The sequence below is a fragment of the Silene latifolia genome, chromosome 6 (assembly GCF_048544455.1).
Source record: "Silene latifolia isolate original U9 population chromosome 6, ASM4854445v1, whole genome shotgun sequence".
Classification (NCBI taxonomy): domain Eukaryota; kingdom Viridiplantae; phylum Streptophyta; class Magnoliopsida; order Caryophyllales; family Caryophyllaceae; genus Silene; species Silene latifolia.
The window spans coordinates 116,907,403-116,915,826 of record NC_133531.1 but is presented as its reverse complement, the minus strand read 5'-3'; the positions used below and the strand labels follow the sequence as shown (position 1 = coordinate 116,915,826).

General features: G+C 46.3%; 1 non-coding gene across 1 annotated transcript; it reads left to right on the top strand.

Annotated features, from left to right (window-relative positions):
- Positions 1 to 436: 436 nt before the first annotated feature.
- LOC141589460 (small nucleolar RNA R71) lies at positions 437 to 543 on the top strand. The gene has a single exon (XR_012520397.1). It is a non-coding gene; the product is annotated as a small nucleolar RNA R71 (small nucleolar RNA).
- The last annotated feature ends 7,881 nt before the right edge of the window (positions 544 to 8,424 follow it).

Below are 8,424 nucleotides of genomic sequence, written 5' to 3'. Positions count from 1 at the left end.
ATTAGCAACTTGCTTAGCCTCTATATTCTCCAATTGCTTCACAAAATTCTTTGAGGACTCAATCCCGGCTGCTTCCATATTCGCCATTTGAACCAAAAGGAGTTGGACCATTTCTCTCAACTTCTCGATCCCATCTGAGTTTTGAACAGGTATTTTAAATTTCTCCTTGGAAGCTTCAGAAATCTCGAGCTTATCGAGACGGGCAGAAATAGAAGTTATAAGTGTCACAACGACACTCATTTCATCACTTTGCTTTCGTGACTTTCCACGTGAACTTCCAAACTCAGCTCTATGGACTACCATCTCCTCGATAGTGTTCCAACCTTTACTTTGACCGGTATTGTTTTGGAACCTTCCATTAGCAGCTGCATCCAGGATGACCTTGTAATCATCATATAGAGCATTATAAAATAGGTTGCAAAGATACCATTGCTGGAAACCATGGTGAGGGACAGCTCGGACCAAACTTTTGAAACGTCCCCATGCTTCGCAAAAACCTTCATCAGCTCCTTGCTGGAAACTTGTGATTTTACTTCTCAAGGCGTCAGTCTTTAAAAGTGGGAAGTACTTCTTGTAGAAGGCTAATGCTAGAGATGTCCAGTCCGTGACTCCAGTTGCTACCCTATCAAGGTAGCGGTACCAATCTCGCGCTGAATCCTTCAAGGAGTATAAGAACATCAACCCCTTTACTTCATCCTGAGTCACCCCAGCTGGTATAGGTATGGAACAACAGTAGTCTGTGAAAATTTCCATATGCTTCAAGGGGTCCTCATCTGGTAGACCAGCAAACTGATTTCGCTCCACTAAATCGATATAAGAGGAACGAAATTCGAAGTTACCGGTAGTAGGGGTAGGTAACTGGTGCCCCTTTGGAAGATGGTGTTCCTTTGGTCAGTAGATTATCATATATTGTAGCCATAATTGCCAAAATGAGAGTACTCAAGTCTTCCTCTCAAAAACCTCGTCTTCTAACGTGCAAAAGCAAAACTAGAAGCAAAGGTAAGCAACGGTCTCAAGGAACCAAAGTTCCTTGAGACAAGAAAAATAAACTAAAAATAAAGCAAAACAGAAATTACACTGTCTCCCCAAGAACGGCGCCAAAATTTGATACCGTCGTTTTGTATCAAAATTAAATTTATAATTCCAAACTAAAACTATAGCTAGTGATAGTAAGGGTCGAACCACAGAGAGACAAGGTTGATTTTGGTTGCTAATTTTCAGTCTATGAAGGTAACAATTAATTGGGGGATTTTGAGATTGGTTGACTAATTGGCTAATTGTTAAAATGAAATTTCTCAACAAGATAAAGAGAAGACTGGGAACTTCGGTTCACCACGGCAAATGTCAGGTCAGTAAAGTAGCAGAGGTCTTATAATACGGTCTCAGGGAATATAAGCTAGCCTTTCGATCTATGCTCAAATTAACCTTGCGGTCTCCTAATTCCCCGGAATTTCTCCAAGCTTTCACTCAAGAGAAATTCCAATCTAATGATAATTCAAATTACTAATCTTTCAATCTAGTAAAGGGATTTATCAAAAGACAACAAGACCAATACGGAAGAATTCATACCACAAAACAATCCTAACTTATGCCATGGCTCACCTAATTCCCAATCAAAGAAATTAGCTACGCATGACTAAAACTAAAACGATTGCTAAATTGACAACAAAGAACAAGATTGACATGATTGAATTTAAATAAAAGACAAAGGACAAGAGATGAATTTCTGGAATTAAATTGATAAAACAAGAATTGAAATAACAAGAATTAAAAGAAGAAAGGAATTGCATAAAAACTTACTAATTGAATTCAAGAACAAAGTATCGAAATCGAAGTTTTCCGTCAGCAAAGCTAGATCTAAAAACTGAGTTCTTCAATAATGAAAAGCATAACCTAATTATTGCTGCGTTCTACTGATAAAAAGATGCCAAAAGTTAATTACAAGTTGGGCTTTTAAAACTCTAACACGAAGAAAAAAATTCTCAGCTCGAAGACCGGTCGATCGACTGATCAGTATGGTCGATCGACTGATGGTGGCGATCCAAAGATGGCGTCGATGTACTTGATGGTCGATCGACCTTACAGCATAGTCGATCGACTGATGATGCTGTGCAGAAACACTTCTTTTCTTCAAAAACAGCTCCTCACTCCAATGCACGCATCCCGAGGTGGGTGAGTACGAACCTCCTTCTTCCAAGCTTCCCTGAAGTTGCCTCCGGAGGACGATTTAGGCTCGATTTAGCTTACTTCTATTCATTCCTACAATAAATCATAGAAAATGCAAAGTAAACCGTTTCGGGAGAAATAGTAGCTTAAAGTTAACAATTATGCATGGAAATACGTGCCAAAACCGCAGATAAAGTGTATAGAATATGCACGTATCACAGAGCTGGGAGGAAATTCATTTTTTGGTTTTGTAATTGAGGATGGCTTGGTACCAAGGTTCATCATGGCTTTCCTCGTCGTCAATAATGGCACAAATGTTAGATGGCTCGCTCCTTCTCTCGACACATAGGGGCATCGATGTCATGTCGTCAGGTATGTTGACGAGCGCGGCAAGTGTTGCCAGGGCATCAGCAAATTGATTTTCCTCTCATGGCAGGTGGAAGTAGTCGATTTGGTCGAAGAATTCGGCCTCTTGATTGATCTTTGCTCGGTAGGGAGCTAAGCTGTCAGGTCGTATTTTCCATGATCCGGATACCTGATTGATGATGAGTGAGGAGTCGCCATAGACCCTCACTCTCTTGATGCCAAGTGTGATGGCTGCTTGTAGGCCGATGAGACATTCTTCATATTCAGCGGCATTGTTGGTGACGGCCAAGTCTAGCTTGACCGAGATCGGAACATGTTCTCCCTCTGGTGATATTATAAGGATTCCTACCCCGAAGCCTCTCAGATTAGATTCACCATCAAAGTATAGGTCCCATGCGTCGGAGTCGGCACAAAGGATGTCTTCGTCAGGAAGTGACCATGTGTCGGTCGTTGGATCCTCGTTGACGGGATTTTATGCTAGAAAATCAGCGACTGCTCTTCCCTTGATAACCTTGAGGGGTACAAACTTGAGATGAAATTCGGACAGCATGAGTGTCCATCCAGACAGCCTTCCGTTTAGTACGTGTTTTTCGAAGATGTATTTAACCGGGTCCATCTTGGAGTAGATGTGGACCGAGTAGCTGAGCATGTAATGCCGCAGCTTCGTTGTTGACCATACTAGGGCAAGGCATGTCTTTTCCAGTTGGGTATACCTCGTCTCGTACTCAATGAACTTTTTGCTGATGTAGTAGATGGCTCGCTCCTCGTTGCCAACTGTTTGTGCTAGCATTGCTCCCATGGCTGTGTTGGTAACAGTCAGGTATAGGGATAGAGGAATCCCCGGTAGAGGTGGCATGAGGACATGAGGTTTGGATAGGATTTCCTTTATCCTGTCGAATGCCTTCTGATAGTCGTCATCCCAATCGGTGTGATCGGAGGCACGAAGCTTCTTAAATATCGGTTCACAGATCATAGTGAGCTTGGCAATGAACCGGCTGATGTATTGGACCTGACCGAGAAATCCCCGAATCTCCTTCTCGTTCCTAGGCCGAGGCATTTGTTGAAGGGCTTTGATTTTGGTTGGATCAATCTCAATGCCTCTTTTGCTAACGACATGTCCCAAGAGTTTTCCGGAGGTGACCCCGAGTGCACACTTCTGATGATTTAGTCTCATGTTATATTTCCGCAGACGAGCGAAAAATTTTCGGAGGGCATTGATGTGGCCGTCCCGTTCTTTTGATTTGACGATCATGTCATCGACATATACCTCTACCTCCTTGTGCATCATATCATGTAGGAGAGTGGTAGCGGTTATTTGATAAGTTGCTTCGGCGTTGATGAGGCTGAAAGGCATGACCGTGTAGCAATATGTACCCCACTGTGTAGTGAACGCAGTTTTGTGCATATCTTCCTCAGCCATCTTAATTTGGTTTTACCCGGCATACCCGTCCATGAATTATAGGAGAGCATGTTCGGCGGTGTTGTCCACCAGAATGTCAACATGTGGCAAAGGAAGTCGTCTTTTGGGCTCACCTTGTTCAGATCCCTGAAGTCGACGCAAACCCGAATCCTTCCGTATTTCCTTGGTACGGGCACAATGTTGGCCACCCAATCCGAGTATTCAGACACTTTGATGAACCCAGCTTTGAACTGTTTGTCCACTTCTTCCTTGATTTTTAGGGCCCACTCAGGACGCATCCGGCGTAGCTTCTGTTTCACAGGTTTAGCTCCGGGTTTAATGGGTATCCGGTGCTCTGCGATTTCTCTGTCAATCCCAGGCATATCTCTGTAAGACTAGGCGAACACGTCCTTATATTCGTGGAGGAGGTCAATGAACTGTTGTCTTTCCGAGGGGTCCAGGGTTGTCCCTATCCTAAGTTCTTGAGGTGTATTGTCGGTTCCTACGTTAATAGGTTCAGTTTCCTCAATGATGAGGGTTCTGGTTTCCCGCTTGTCAAGTTCTTTGGCTAAGTGAGGTGGGTAGTCACTCAAGTCAAATTCCTCATAATCATTCAGAATTGCATTGCAGTTAAATTGAGACAAGTCATAAGCAAACTTAGCGTTCATTAAGTTGACACGAGCGAAAAGCTCGGAAAGGATAGACATCTCGTGGTCAGTCAGAGGCGATACGACAGAGGAAGTGGCCCCTGGAACAGGCTCCAGGTTGTCACCTTTCATGGGAGTAGGGGTGACCCTAGTGGACTCAGCCTCTGAATGAGCCACGACTTTGTGATAAAACAGTAGGAAGGGGACCTTGACTGGGACATCCGGAGTTTTAGGAGCTATGACAGACTCTGACTCTGACTCAGACTCATACTCAGACCCTTCTTCACCTCCCTCCTTGAACATAGGGCCTTCTCCAGTTGTTATCTTGAGAATGCGGCCTTGGCGATCGGTCCACTTGACGGTTTTCCTCCCGATACTGGTAGCCTTCTCCGGGTCGACCGAAATCAAGGCGGTTGGATCGAATTTGTTGTCCTTCGAGGCGATGTTGATAATGTCCTCATAGTCGAGGTGTTTGACGTTATCTTCCCCAAATAGGAGTGTGACAGCTTGTCCGTCAAGGCATGGTGACGGTTTGGACTCAGTTGATGCAGCTTCGATGTTGTCATGAATAAAGTAGCAGTCCTGGAAGACTTCTACTCCCGGGTATCTAGCCCTGGCCACATAGTCATATATTGGCTCCGGAAAGCCGTGGTAGAGTTCAGACTCTCCCTCGGGGACAAAGTATCCGTTGAGAGTCAGGTGGTAGGGACGGAGGATGACTCCGTGCTTCTTGCGTTTTCGGATTAGGAGGTTCATCTCCTTGATGTCTTCCTTGGTAGGTTCGTATCCCAGCCCAAAGGGAATGTTGGGGACCTTAGCCTGTTTCAAGGGAGGCAATGGGTCCTTTAGTGGATTGAGCGGCAAACCCGGGAAATAACCCTGACGCACCATGATACGGTTGATCGTGAGGTTGGTGAACGGGTCACACTCAGAGGTTGCCGATTCACCAGTTATGGCATTTACGGCTTCGAAACCCCACATTTCATTGTCGTCCTCCTCAATGGCTTGGGAGGCTACCCCCCTTCTCAAGACTGCTTTGATTGGGGAAGCGAGGATCATGATCGTTTTCCCGTTAAAGGGGACCCTGATCTTTTGGTGGAGCGTTGATGTGACCGCCTTGACGGCGTGAATCCAGGGACGTCCCAGGAGCATGTTGAAGGACGCGTCGATGTTGACCACTTGAAAACTGGTTTGTCTTTCTAGTGGCCCGGTTGCGACGGCCAAAGTGACTAGCCCAGCAACCTTGCGACGAGTGCCGTCGTAGGCGCGTAATCCTTGATTCGCTGGGATTAAATCAGATTCCTTAATACCCAACCTGTGGGCAGTTTTGAGAGAAATGACATTCACGGCGGAACCGTCATCCACGAGGACCATTGGTATATTTTTCTGGAGGCATTGTACGGTGATGTACAGGGCTAGGTTATGATTGGCTCCGAACAGGGGGATATCTTCGTCGGAGAAGACGACCGGGTTACTCAGATCAGGGGCGTCTCTCGTCATGTGCGCCACTATTTCTTCTGGGGAAGAGGTGGAGGGCACGGTTAATTTTCCCAAGGCCTGCAGCAAGGCCTGTCGATGCTCAAAAGACGTTGCGATCAGCTGCCAAATCGAGATTTCGGCTTTTGCTTTCTGGAGCTGTTTTAGGATTGAGTTCTCGGGAGCCTTTGGTTGAGTGTCCACTTCCGGGACGACTTGGTCATTCGTTGTTGGAATGACCGCTGGGTTGCTCGGATTCTGATAGGGACGTCCGGACCGGGTGAGATGTCCTATTTCCTTCGTCCGCTTTTCCTTCCCCGGGATGACATAGACATCCTCAACATCATCCCGCCATATGCCGTTAATTTCAGGGTCCCGGGGATACCTCAGAGGGGTATTCCTTGGTGGATTGTTCTTGTGAGGGATATTTTTGTGAGGGCGATTTTTATGGGGGTAGTTATTTTGAGGGTAGTTATTTTGGGGGTAGTCATTTTGAGGGTAGTTATTTTAAAGGTGATTTTCGTGAGGTCTATGCCAGAATGGTCGCGGGAGCAATCCATCCTGGGGCGGGTAGTTTTGAATGCTTGGGGAATTCTCCCTCGGACGCGGCGTTGGTGGATTGAAGATGAGTCGACGGTAGGCGTCGTCGAGTCGGGTGATTCTCTCAGAGAGGCTAGCTATGGCCTCTTCAACTTGGTGAAACATAGTGAGCATGGTGGCAGCACTGAACACAAATACTCCGTCTGAAGGATCCTTTTCCAGAACATTCACCTCGTCGTCGATCGGCAAGATGAGATGAGAGCAGTCTAGGGTCGGCTCATCGTCAGAGATGGCGTGAATTCCCAGGGGATTCGTTTTGTTGTTCGGCTTAGTTAGTGGGGGTATAGGCAAATCTCCCTTCTTAATCATGTCTTGAATGAGGTGCTTGAGTTTGAAGCAATTTTCGGTATCATGCCCCTTCCCTCGATGATACTGACAGTAGGCGTTGGGGTTCCAAAATCGGGACTTCTTGGCGTCGGCCGGGTCCGGGGTGGGCCCGATCGGTTGTAACTTCCCTTGGTCCATGAGCCTTTTCAAGGCACTTGCATAAGTCGACCCTATGTTGGTGAACACTCTCTGGGGGCGTTCAGTTTTCTTGGCAGATGGCTCGACGAGGTTAACCTCATCAATCTTGTTTGTCTGACCGTAAGGGCGAGATCCGGTTGAGGTGGATCCTTGATAACCCCTGCCAGTGGTCTTTGCTAAGACACCCTTTCGGAGGTCGTCCTCAATACGTGTCCCTAGAACCTGCAGATCTTGAAAAGTTTTGATATTCTGATACCTCAATAGGTTGGCATAAACCGGGCGGAGTTTGTTGACAAATTTTTCCACCAGAGTTGATTCACTTGGCTTACTGACCAACTGAGTACTCACCCTCCTCCAACGGGTTAGGAACTCAATGAACCCTTCCTTGTCGTTTTGGGTTAGCACCTTGAGAGTACGGGTGTTGGCCTGAATCTCGACATTGTCGGCATACTGTTTGGCAAACTCAACTGCGATCTCATCCCAAGTGGTAAGGTTTTTCGGGTCCAAGGAGTAGTACCATTGGCGAGGAATCGGCTCCAAAGAGGATGGAAAGATCCTGGTAAAAAGCTCCTGTCTGACCCCCTTAATGGCCATGTAGTCTTTGAAAGCACGGATGTGGTTGAGTGGGTCCTCCACTCCCTTGAACTTAGGCACATCAGTCAGGGTGAAGTTGTCGTGCAACTGGTCCCCAACAAGTTCGAACCTTCGGTTATTTTCAAGGTGGATATTGTTACCCTGCTAGGAGCTGTTCTTCCAAGAGCTTGACCTCTTCTCGATTTCATCGGAGGTGGGGTATTATGTTCCCCAATTTCCTTGTTCTCCGGGCGTCGATCACGGGTCTCGACGCGATCAAGGGTGACCTTAAGAGCGGTAAGCGGTGGCTAGGCTAGCCGATCGTTGACATCTGTGTTGTTATCATTGTTGTTGTGGTTGACAGACGAAGTTGAAGACGGGGCCATGGCTCTGAGGCAGAAAAACGGCTCACATTATAACTCAATCCAACTCGGTGCTGACTCGATTTATGACGTGACGGTGTTTGACCGAACCTTTGACACGAGTCCAATCATGACGGCGTGACGTCATTGGACGGGTCTCGTGGTGAGACGACTCATAAGTAAAGACCCATAAGTACGTTTGCTTTGACTCGATAGACACGAGGCGGAATTGGAATGGTGGACTGAAGTTTTCGAAAATAGGAATTTCCAAAAAGATTCATTTGTCGCTTTAATGGGCGGCTTCCGAAGATAGAAATCTCCGCAAGTCGATCAGTTAAAAAGGATTTGTCTTAAGTTTATTTGCAAAAGA